Source organism: Helianthus annuus, chromosome 1, assembly GCF_002127325.2.
Source record: "Helianthus annuus cultivar XRQ/B chromosome 1, HanXRQr2.0-SUNRISE, whole genome shotgun sequence".
NCBI classification, from domain to species: domain Eukaryota; kingdom Viridiplantae; phylum Streptophyta; class Magnoliopsida; order Asterales; family Asteraceae; genus Helianthus; species Helianthus annuus.
In genome coordinates this window covers 115395417-115408496 of record NC_035433.2, presented here as the reverse complement: position 1 = coordinate 115408496, position 13080 = coordinate 115395417, and the positions used below count along the sequence as shown (strand labels likewise).

Below are 13080 nucleotides of genomic sequence, written 5' to 3'. Positions count from 1 at the left end.
TTTGTTAGGAGGTTAGATGTCACTTTCATGGTGACGTCAGCTAAGATGCTCAGTAGTTTTGCAAGTGCCTATAAATAGTTCAGTACTTTGTACTGTTCTATTAGCTCTTTGCATCATTCGTCTTCTTTGCACGAACAAACTATTGAGCTCTGGCTGAGGGGGAGTTTGCAATCATTCATCAATCATTGTAATCGTGTTTGAAATAAATTCAATCTTTCGGTTCATTGTGTAAAGATGTTTGATAAAAGTATTACTCTCGTTTGATTGTATGCAAAGTTTGTGTTCATTATAATTTCCGCTGCACACTCGTCCATTTTCATCTTATTTACAAACATAAAATACAATCAAAAACAAACTCAGATCCAACAACAGCAACAACCGCAGTTTCAGTCAGTCTTCTTCAGTTAATGAAGGCCAGGGCAGCAATTAGAATCAGGGCGCTTATGTTGGAAAGAAGCCACAGTGCAACAAGTGTGGCTATCATCACTATGGACAGTGTGTCCGGACATGCCGTAGATGCGAGAAAGTGGGCCATGAGGCCAAGGACTGTAGAGCCCCACAGCCAAAGCAGCAACAACAGCAAAATCAGCAGCACCTGCGACAGCAAAGGCAACAACCTCAGTAGAATCAGGGTTTTAAGAAAGGGTGTTCCCAGTGCAGGGACGAGGGCCACACCAAGCGGGATTGCCCTCAGCTGAATCAGAATGCCAATAACAACAACAATGCTGGGAACAATAACAACAGGAACAACAACAATGGGGGCAATGGGGGAAATGGTGCACGCGGGAGGGTGTTCAGTATTGGAGATGGGGAAGCCAGGAATGATGGCAACGTAGTTGTTTTAGTCAAAAATTACCGAAGCAATTAAGTGATCAAATTAGTTAAGTGAGGTAGTGTGCTAAAAAAAATGTGTTGAAAATATGTTGGTTAAGTTATTTAGAAAAACAGTATTCAGGATACGGCTCAGGAATGTAGGGCTCAGGATGTAGAGCAGTATCAATGATCAAACAATGAGCAAAAAAAGTAAAGGTTGACACGTGATGTACGAGGAAAGCCCTTGATCAATCTAGATCGCCGGCATAAAACCTCGGGAGCTGACAATCTCAGCTGCCTTGTTCTTCTTATTGCTTCAAACTTCAGGATACAGTGCAGGATGTGGTGCGGATCGACTAAGTGTTACAATGTAATTTGAATACAAGTGTTTGAGTGTGGTGTTTGCGGTGAGCTAGAGAGTAAAAGTGTTCGAGAGCGTAAGTGTAAAATTGTGTGCCTTAAACTGATCCGCCCCCATCTATTTATAGTAAAGATAATGTAACAAACTATCCTAAACTTCCGGGATCCAGCGAATATTCCCACTCGAACGTTGAGGACCAAGTCTTTCGGGTTCAACGGCTTCCTCATAACAAATACGCCCGAGTCTTGAGGAGAAGAAGTCCTGATGACCGTTAGTAGCTTACAGCCATTAACACGTGTTTAATTCACTCAACCTTAGGATATCGCCCAGGATGTTAGCAATATCCCCGTCCAGTATCCTGGTCACAAATAAACAATTAAAAGCGGGATATTAGTCAGGATATGTATACTCAGAAAATGACCCATAACAGTAGTGACTGGTACGTTTTCGATAAATGATTTATCGACTCGGGTGCCGATTGGAGTTACGTGTCCTTGAAATTCAGTCGTCAGTTAGGGTTGACTCCCACACCTCTTGTAAATAAGCATGTAGTAGAATTAGCTGATGGTAAATCGATAGAGGTTCTCATCTTCTGGTTGGTTGTAAACTTGATCTCATGGGTCAAGTGTTTGACATTGACCTACTCCCTATTACTCTTGGAAGTTTTGATGTGGTCATTGGTATGGGTTGGTTGTCCAAGCACCGGGCGGAAATTCTCTGCAAGGAGAAAATCGTGCGTATTCCTCTCCCTAGCGGAGAATCTTTATCGGTTCAGGGTCATCATAGTGGTGCTATGGTTGGTATTATCTTAGTTATGCAAGCCCAGAAGTGCCTACGAAAGGGCTACCCTGCCATTCTAGCTCTCGTCACCGATTCGCAACCTGAAGAAAGGAAGATCGAGGATCTTCCAGTTGTTCGAGAATTTCCCGATGTATTTCGTGAATAACTCCCAGGTTTACCTCCACATCGTTAGGTGGAATTTCAGATTGACCTCGTACCAGGAGCAGCCCCGATTGCTCGTGCTCCTTATCGTCTCACACCAGGGGAGTTGCAGGAGTTGTCCAACCAACTCCAAGAGTTGTTGGAAAGAGGTTTTATACGACCTAGCTCTTCACCTTGGGGAGCCCCAGTACTATTTGTGAAGAAGAAGAATGGGTCCTTTCGGATGTGTATAGATTATCGCGAGCTCAACAAGGTGACGGTCAAGAACCGTTATCCTTTACCCTGTCTCGATGACCTGTTTGACCAGCTGCAAGGGTCAAGTTTTTATTCCAAGATTGACTTAAGGTCGGGTTATCATCAGGTACGAGTCCGCGAGGAGGATGTACCCAGAACGGCTTTTCGAACACGGTATGGCTACTACGAGTTTTTGGTTATGCCGTTTGGGATGACTAACGCACCAGCAGTCTTCATGGATCTCATGAATCGCGTGTGCAAACCGTATCTCGACGACTTTGTCATTGTTTTCATCGACGAAATCTTGATCTACTCAAAGAGCGAGGAGGACCATGAGCGAAATCTACATCTTATCTTGGAGCTCCTGAGGAAGGAGCAACTTTACGCGAAGTTTTCTAAGTGTGATTTCTGGATTCGAGAAGTACACTTTCTTGGGCATATTGTTAACGAAAAGGGGATACACGTGGATCCTGCTAAGATCGATGATATTAGGAATTGGGCGGCACCGAAGAATCCTTCGGAGGTGCGACAATTTCTTGGTCTTGCAGGGTACTATCGTCAGTTTATTCAGGATTTCTTGAAAATCGCTCAACCTCTTACCTCCTTGACACAGAAGAACGTAGTTTATTCTTGGGGAACGAAGCAGGGGGATGCTTTCCAGCTTTTGAAGCAGAAACTATGTAGTGCGCCGATTTAATCTCTACCTGAGGGTACTGAGGATTTTGTGGTTTATTGTGATGCATCGATTCAGGGTCTCGGTTGCGTATTGATGCAATGCGACAAGGTGATAGCATATGCTTCTCGACAGTTGAAAGTACATGAGAAGAATTATACGACTCACGACTTGGAGTTAGGAGCCGTGGTTTTCGCGTTGAAGATTTGGAGGCATTATCTGTACGGTACCAAATGCACTATCTACACCGATCACAGGAGTCTCCAGCATATCTTCGATCAGAAGGAATTGAATATGCGTCAACGTCGTTGGATAGAGCGTTTGAACGATTATGAATGTGCCATCAAGTATCATCGTAGCTGATGCCTAAAGCCGAAAGGAGACGAAGCCTAAGCGTGTTCGCGCTCTACAGCTTACTATTCACTCTGGTTTACCTGCTCAGATTCTTTCCGCTCAGATCGAGGCATTGAAGGAAGAGAACATCGAGGCTGAGTACTTGCAGGGCATGGAAAAACAACTTGTGGAGAGATCTGATGGCATTCGTTATTTTATGGAGCGAGTATGGGTTCCTCTGTATGGTAATCTTCGAGAGCTTGTGATGGACGAAGCGCACAAGTCTCGGTATTCTGTTCACCCGGGCTCAGACAAAATGTATCAGGATCTAAGGGTCATGTATTGGAGGCCGAAGATGAAGGCTCACATAGCGACATACGTGAATAAGTGTTTGACTTGTGCTAAAGTCAAGGTGGAATATCAGAAACCCTCGGGTCTACTTCAGCAGCCAGAGATACCCATGTGGAAATGGGAGCAGATTGCTATGGATTTTGTCACAGGGCTACCAAGAACTCAGGCCGGAAACGATACTATGTGGGTGATTGTTGACCGTCTCACGAAGTCAGCGCATTTTCTAGCGATTAAAGAAACAGATAAGTTCTCACAGCTTGCGGCAGTTTATCTGAAAGAAGTGGTTTCTAGGCATGGAGCGCCAACTTCTATTATCTCTGATCGTGATCCGCGTTTCATATCTGATTTATGGCAGTCGATGCATAAATCGTTCGGCTCCCATCTTGACATGAGTACTACATATCACCCACAGACGGATGGTCAGAGCGAGCGGACTATCCAGACACTTGAAGACATGCTACGAGTGTGTGTGATTGATTTTGGTAAGGGCTGGGAGAAACATCTGCCGTTGATCGAGTTCTCCTACAACAACAGTTACCACACTAGCATTCAGGCAGCTCCGTTTGAAGCATTGTACGGACGGAAATGTCGTTCTCCTCTCTGTTGGGTTGAGGTGGGTGCCAGATTACAGGTCCGGAACTTGTTCTTGAAACTTCAGAAAAGATTATTCAAATAAGGAATCGTATGGCAGCAGCGCGTGATCGCCAGAAAAGCTACGCCGACAAGCGTAGAAAGCCTTTGGAATTCGAAGTTAATGATCGTGTCATGTTGAAGGTCTCACCCTGGAAGGGTGTGGTGCGTTTTGGGAAACGCGGCAAGCTTAATCCACGTTACGTTGGGCCATTCAAAATTTTGGAGCGGAGCGGTAAAGTGGCTTAAAAGCTTGAGTTACCTGCTAAGTTGGGTAATGTTCACGATGTCTTTCACGTCTCGTAGTTGAAGAAGTGTTTGTCTGATGAAACACTGGTTGTACCGTTCCAAGAGCTAAAGATTGACGATAAGTTGCAGTTTGTCGAAGAGCCGATAGAGATCATGGACCGGGAGGTCAAGGTGCGTAAACATAGTCGTATCCCGATTGGGAGAGTTCGTTGGAACTCAAGACGTGGACCGGAGTTCACGTGGGAGCGTGAGGACCAGATGAAGCTTAAGTATCCTCAACTTTTTTCCTGATGACCAATCTAATTCTGGTAAAACTAGTGAATTTCGGGACGAAATTCCTCTTCAAGTTGGGGATGATATGGCACCTGAGAAAGATCCGCAACACTCTTGATTTATCACTTCACTCTGCTGTGCTTATTCGTCAAATTTCGTGACGAAATTTCTTTCAAGTTGGGGATGATGTGACAACCCGAACTTTCAAGGTCCGTATTTCTTAGTCACGCAATCCTGTTTCTCGTTATTCTTCTTTCATATTCATTGCGACGATAAAATTAGTAAACATTTGTGACGATAATGATATTACTAAATGTTAATACGTACGAGTATGTGGATGAGTGTGTATAGTGGGCCGATTAGTTAGATTAGTTGTTACTTAAACACATGGGTTGATTACTACAAATGTTTTATTTATCCACATACCAAAATCAGATTGGGCAGAGTGAAGCCCAAGTAAGCCAATGGGTTGTTTTGTTTGGGGGGTCGGTTCTTGTAGGATATAAACACACATAAGGAATTACGTAGATTATTAGCACAACACTAACAAACCCTATAGCTCTCATAATTTACAAACGACAACTGAAGAAACCCCCCACGGACGCAACATCCCATTTAATCAACGTCTGAATCAAGTCAAAATCTCGGTTTGTATATGCTTTATATTAATATGAGTTTATCCCTTGCTAAACATGGATTGCATGATAAAGTAATGGTGTGGTTAATTGTTTAAGTGTATAGAATTCGTATATGATAAGCTGTTGATTCATGGTATATAATATTGCACAAGTTCATGATGTTTAAGTGTTAGAAGGAATGGTATGATAATATTAGCCAATGCTTAGAATAAATTGTTTGTATACATGATTGGGGATTAGCCTGTTATATGTAATAAAGAACCTATTTAAGAATCTTGAACCGATTTATTATTGATGAGAAATTAGAGGGGTTTTGTTAATTGTTTTTGATTGTTAGTAGTATTATAATTGGTCATTGTTAATAAAAAGAAGGGGATACATGGCTGGCATGTTAATCAGGTGTACAGTTAATTAGTTGGGCTTTAAGGGGCTGGGAGTTAATAATTAAACTAATCTAATTGATATGATGGGCTGATGGGTGGCCTGTTACGCATATGCACATGATATGGGCCCAAGGGAGTGTTGGGCCACCCAGTGAACACTTAGGAATATGGGGCATTGGTTCATGTACTGAACATGGGCTGTGAAATAGAAATTTGGCAAACTAATTATAGGCTTAGGTGTAACAGTGGCCGAACCAACTAAAAAGGGGCCACACTTGGTTGAGGGTTTAGGCTCGGTTGGTTGGGCACCAATTAATGAACCACAAACAGATATGAACTATAAGTTCGATTCTTGGGTCGAGCACTTCCGGGTGGACCACTAACCTGTTTAGATCGCACATGGTGTGAATAACGAAATGATATATTAACTGATATGAGATTCCATGATGATAACCGGCGGACATGCTGCATGATAAACTTTTATGGTTTATAGGACATGTGTGATTCTTGTATGTCACTACGTATACGTGATGAAAGCTATGAATACGTGAATTACTGTTATGACACGTGAAACGATGAGTGTAAATGCGTGTACGATCCGTGTTTATTGCATGTGTGGTTAATTACATGTAAAACTGATTTAATGGTAACCATATTAGGACTTGATTGACCAACTGTGAACGTAAACGAATATCTAGTCATACCGAGCAACCTAAGGTGAGTTCACTGCCTTTTTCCAAGCATGCATCCCAGGGAGGGATGTCGGGTAACGTTCCGGGGAGGAACGCTAGTTTATTGGGATGTTTGTTATTACACTCATTTTCTATCACATAAGACCCCTTACATCTACCGACAGTTGCCGGGGAGGCAACGAGGTTATTAGTTGATAGCGCTATTAGGTTTGGCACCCTCACACCATACCGGGGAGGACAGGCATGAACTAATTTCCTTAAAGCATGACCAATGTTTTGATAGAGACATTGGGGTTGGGCAAATACATCTTGTAGCCATTTTGGTAATCGAGTTAATTACAACATCAAAGCAAATTGTTAAACTATTTTATACATATATCTGGTAACTAAACTCGGTAACAAAACTTTGAACTCACCAGCGTCATCTGACACACTTGTTTGCATGCTTGTAGGTCGTTAGATGTCTTGCATTGGAACCTGCTATCTGGAGTAGCTGGAGTAGTCATGGGTCGACTGGAGGGATTTATGTTATTGATTTCTTGATACTATATATTGGTTTGAAACTGTTTAACTTTGGTTTGTCATTTGCTTCCGCTGAACATGTTGGTTTTCATTTAAACTCGTTGATGGTACTTTTCATTAATAATTAAGAATCTTATTTGAAACTTGTACGCGTTCAAAGTAATTAGTGGCTCGTTATTGGTATGTCACACGCCTAACAGGGACATTCCCTAGGCGGTATTTTGGGGGTGTGACAAGTTCTGATTAAAAATAAATTCTCCCCCAGATCGAAGTCCATGGACTGATCCTTGAACCTCCACGCCATATCAGCCGGAAGACAAAGATCGTCCAGCCAAAAGAAGTTATCCTTCCAGTATTTCAAATTGGACTTCTCATCTTTGGATGGACCAGGGATACCCTTTCGGTGGGCAAAGGTATACCAATCTCCGGCGGTAATAAACTCGTAAAAATATCTAAACACGTTCAGGTCTGGTTTCTGAACTTGATAATCTGGGGGACTTCCTAATATAGATATCCCATTCAAGTACAAAACTTCGTCCTACTTTCTCTCTCTATCAAATACTTATTCTCACGCCGGAGGGTGATCGCAGAGAGACCCTCTCATCTCTGCGGCGAGCCTAACGGTTTTTTCTTTTGTAGGTTCAGATCCTCGATCATAATTAAGACCCAAACTAAGATTACAGGTTTCGGCCCTAATCTTTGGATCTTCAGGTACCGTTAGGGTAATGGATAGCTAATAAAACATAAATAATGTATGCCTAATAATCAACGGAAAATAAGTTGAGATTGTTTGTTTGACTTCTCCATATTAGTTTCTCCGGTCAAACTGCAAAGTGGGCACCGTATCGGGTCATGGTGGGACCGTATCACTGCACGTCAGTCGGTGATTCCAGATCGGTTTTTTATAGTTTCCAAACGAATTTTGATACTATATACCAGTTGAATGGTTTAATAAAGCATACATGTTGATGCCTGATTAGTTTTGCTAGTACATGTGTGGGTTTTAACCAGTTCGATTTAATACTTCTTCGACTTTGCGTGTACACATATGATAGTTGATAGGGCAAATTAGATGAAACGATATGCTTCTTTTGTTTTTATTTTAATAGATGGTTGATTATTAATGCTACTATGAATACCGACTCTTTCAATTTAACCTGAATGTGATATATGTATTTTAAATTTTCATGTGCCTAAAATCTTAATACATTTTAATTTTTAATCAAGCAAAGTAGTGTTGTAGATTTGGATATTAGAATCTTATTTGTTTTATTATGAACTCGTCTTCTCGTTGTCCCAACTTGCATCAATCCGGAGTGTACAAGCATTTGATGAATGAGGAGGAAGTTAAAAACTTGAAATGGTGTCAATTCTTCAAGTAATCTTGATTAATTAATCGTGATTAGTAAACGAATATTTGTATTCTAAAGACGTGTAATCAAAAAATGAACAAATGGCTGCAAGAAGTATGATCTTTAGATTAAAAGCAAAGTCTGGGATGATGAGTGTGAATTGTATTTTGTATAATTGTTACTCCAAAAGCTCGATATAAAGAAGAGTATATTAAACTTAGACGAAAAGATAAAAAAAGGCATTAGCCGAAACAAAAAAAAAAACATTAAAAAATAAAGTTGTTTAAAAAAAAAAACAAACTACTTAAAATAAGAAAAATTCAAAGTTTTTGTGAAGTTAAGAGTAAAATAGTCATTTTATATTTTAGTTTAATAAAATAAATTAAAATGAATAAATTTGTAATTGTTTTGTTTAGGAAGTAGATATATGCAATTTTGGTTTTTGATTGGATAAATATGCAATTGATGAAAGAGGAAATATACAATTGGTCCTTTTATTAAGTGATTGAAATCTTTATTAAAAGTGATTGAAATCTTTAATGACACTAAGTGTCAAAGGCGTAATGCGTTACAAAAAGTTATTATAAATAATTTAAGCGTAACTTGTTTCGAGTCTCATTTAACATGGGAAGGGGAAATGGAAAGAAAATGAATTCACAGAGAAAAGAAAGGAAAAGATGTGATATTTTCCGTGTTCCGAAGTTTAATGAAAAGTAAAGGAAAAGAGAAGAAATCAAACATTTTATGTGTTCCCGATTTAGGAGGAAAAGAAAAGGAAGAAACAATTTTACCATTATACCCTTTAACATAAAATATTTTAATTAGATATGAGGGTAATTTAGTAATTAATAAGTTTTTCTCTCCTAATCTCTCTGATTTAGAAGGATAAATATACGTACAAATTTTCTTCCATTTTCCATCTTTTCCCCTCCCTTCTATCCTTAAAATATCTAGGAAACATGGTTTTTTCATATTTTCATCTTTTTTCTTTCATTTCCTCTTGTTAAATAAAACTTAGAACAGAAAGACCAAGGAAATGGAAGAAAATAGAAGGTACATAAAAGTATGTTTTTTCTTGTCTACTGCTATCTTTCATATGTCGGTATTGGATTCATTTTAGACTAAATTTGGTAAAACGAGCTTGGCGGGGACGGGCAACCGGTCAGTTTGATTCGGGTCAGAAAAGGTTCTGATTAAATTGGGTAAGGGCCGAACCAGGTAGGGCATGCCCAATGTTTTACTGGCTGTGTTTGTAAGGATTTTTGAGAGTTTTCTTCCACTTTTTTTAATTCTGATTTATTAAATTTTATTGGTTCACTTTCTTCATGTTACGCAAGCTACAAATCACTGAATCTTCTTCAACAATGGTATCAGGCTCGGATTTTGGGTCTGTCATTTGTCTCGGGTGATAGATAGAAAGGGTTTCCAAAACCTTAGTTTGTTCATATTTCTGTGTGGCAACGAAGTTCTTGGTTCCCGTGGACATGTTTTGTGATTTCTTGTAGTGTGTGAGGAGTTTAGATACGTCTCTTGTTGATTTAGGAGATTTTCATTATCAACTTGTTCTCTGGTTTCGGGTCTTGCAATTCCTCCGCATTTCGTCACATCATCTTTTTCCATCCATTCTTGCTCCATCTCTAAACCCTGGAAATGGATCTTTCTCATCCTTCCCATCTCCAACTCAAGGTGGTACAAGTAATAAAGCAATAGGTACAACAAGATTGAAAGATGGGCCTGACCGCCACCGTTTTTTTCCTTGTCAACATCGCCTGAACATTCCAATCAGCCCTGTAGAGTTGGTTTTTGGTTCTAAGCAAGGTTGGAGACTCTTTAGTTACTAGTCGGCCGGTGAGGTGGGAACTGGCGATTACTCGAGGTTACTCGGAATTAATCGGATCGGAAATTTTATATGTAAATTTATTATTTTTATAAATATGTATATATATACTCACACATCCATATCAATATAATACTTAAAAAGATAACAGTAGTTCAAAATACAAACTAAAGTTACATATAAGTCATAACATAACAAGTCTCGATACTTAAAATTCAAACATTAACAAATAGCTCAAATGTAGTCGTCATCTCCGCAGTGTTCAATGATTTCGACACCATCCGACTCGTATTCAATCTCCTTGTCTACTTCATCCTCTTTGTCCGACTCAAATTCTTCGTCATATTAGGGTAAGGGATAAGGAAAATGGGCTAAAGTTGTAATCTTGGGCCTGTTTTGTAAGGGTTTTAAATGGGCCGACTAGGGCGACTAGGGCCAACTAGGGCGGCTTGGACCGGCTTTTACCAACTAGCGAATTTTTGACTGATTAGTGAAAAATTACTCAGTAGGAGGCCGACTAGCGACTAGTCAGCAATTAATCGCCGAGTAATCGCGATTTTTGCAACACTGGTTCTAGGTAGGGTGAGCGGATTTCGGGTAAACCCAGACAGAACCTACACAAAAGCCAGACCGTGTAAATTTGATTTGGATAATCAAGGTTACTAACTTCAAACAAAATTTGCTCTCGGGTCAGTCCTCGTCCATCCATACCCAAGGGTACCCAAAATAGCAGGTCATCTAGCTAACATAGATGGCAACAATAAAAGTAATGTCAATCTCACCTATGATGTTATTTTAAATTTAGATCGATTATCAAATCAATCATACAAAACCATATTTCATTACCATTTAAATTAAATGAATATGGATTTTATGTCAAATCCAACAAAATATCGATATATGCTTAACCTAGTTTATTGCTATAACGACCAATCATCATGTACTATAATCGTAAAAACAAACATGAGGAAAATAAAGAAAAAAAAAAAAACAGTGGTTCCTTTGTAAATTCAATCTCCCAAAAGCTACCAAATCAAGTCCGTTTTGATCATCAGGGCTACCCTGCTGCTGAGAGATGTCTCTTGAGGACCCTTAGTGCTCATGGTAACTCCTGCCACCGAAGAACCTCTGTTCCGCGAGTGGGTATAGATTCTTACCCAACATCTACAATATCCACAAGTCACACATATATCAAAAACACAATAATATTTGTTTTCAAAGAAGGTAAGATGAAAAGGACTTACAGTCCTTTGCTCTGTTGGGAAAGCATTTGCAAGTGCAGAGCTTCCACCAGCATCACTTAATTGCATCACATTCCCAGCATCATATCGATAAGACATTGGTGCGTGATGAGACATTCGTCCATATGGCACCGTCTATTATTCCCAAAAATTAGTTATTAATTTTAGGGTTAAGTTATTATAAAAATCGGTGTTAACATACACTATATACCCTTAACGTGAGAAGTGAGGACTTTTTTTTGAAAATTTTCCCCCATCTTATTAAGCACGTATTTTAGTCCCAAAATCCAAAAAAATCTCTATTTTTTATAATTACTCTACAATAATTACTTTACTACTATAAAATCTCGATTTTTTTTTTTTTAACATTTTGGAATTAAACATCATCCATAACGAGTAGGGAAAAAAAGTTCAAAAAAAAAGCTTCCTTCACTTCATACGTTACGGCATTTTTTATGTTAAGACCCATTTATATTTGATCTTTAAACATTAATTTTAGCCTTCGATAAAACATAGCAAGAGCAAAATACAACAAACCTGTTGCTGCATAAGAAAAACAGGATGTTGCTGAATCTGCAGCCCAGGAACACCAACACGGCTTCCACGTGGACGCGGTCCATGCTGACCTGGTTGAATCATTGGCATGTAAAAGTTTGGCATTGGGCTTCCATTTGGGCTCATACCTGGAACAAGTTGATGCTGGTGCTATCCAAGTATTACCAAAAAAATATAAATAACTCCAAAGTAATTTTCAGTCTTTTAAAAGTGTTATAGATAATAACAGAAAAAATCCAAGTATTAGAGCATTCACATCCAATCCACTAAAAATATACATACATTCCACTAAAAAACAACTCAGATAAACTTGGTAATCAGTAATTGTATTACGTATTGAATTGTATAATTACATGGTATATATAAAGACTAGAATAATACATTCTAGACCCTATACAATTAGATACTAATTAAATATGAACTAATGTTTGTCTAATATCCCCCCGCAAGCTAAGGCCGGGGAGCGACTCTTAGCTTGGACCGTAGAAAGAGAAATTTTGGAGAAGGCAAAGGCTTTGTAAAGACATCTGCGATCTGATCATCTGTAGTAATAAACTGAACTGATAGCTGACCCCGAGCCACCTTTTCTCGAACAAAGTGATAATCTACCTCGACATGTTTTGTACGGGCATGGAAGACGGGATTAGCTAATAGATATGTTGCACCCAGATTATCACACCATAATTTAGGGGCAGATCGTGTAGGGACATGTAGCTCACGAAGGAGAGTTTGCAGCCATGTCAATTCAGCAACAGCATCTGCGAGTGCTTTGTATTCGGACTCTGTGGATGACCGAGAGACAGTCTTCTGTTTTCGTGCAGACCATGAGACAAGGTTCGAACCCAAATAGATAGCATAGCCCCCCGTGGAACGACGGTCATCCGGACACCCGGCCCAGTCCGCATCCGAGAAGGCCGAGAGATTGGGATGTGTGGAGTCCGCATAGGCATGTAACGCTGACTCGGAGTGCTGTTGTATGAGAAGCCCGTGGGAGATAGAAC

General features: G+C 39.8%; 1 protein-coding gene across 5 annotated transcripts in view; it reads right to left on the bottom strand.

Annotated features, from left to right (window-relative positions):
• Window positions 1–11096: 11096 nt before the first annotated feature.
• LOC110873175 (disease resistance protein RPV1) overlaps window positions 11097–13080 on the bottom strand; it is a 31516-nt gene continuing 29532 nt past the window's right edge. For 2 of the 5 annotated variants that reach the window (XM_022122104.2, XM_035990781.1), the window contains exons 11-13: window positions 12062–12229; window positions 11528–11659; window positions 11183–11447 (exon numbers count right to left, since the gene is read on the bottom strand). The gene's annotated coding sequence lies outside the window, so the exon portion shown is untranslated. Of the gene's footprint in view, window positions 11448–11527; window positions 11660–12061; window positions 12230–13080 lie in introns of all 5 variants that reach the window. The other 3 variants (XM_035990780.1, XM_022122112.2, XM_022122120.2) reach the window with 3 other exon arrangements.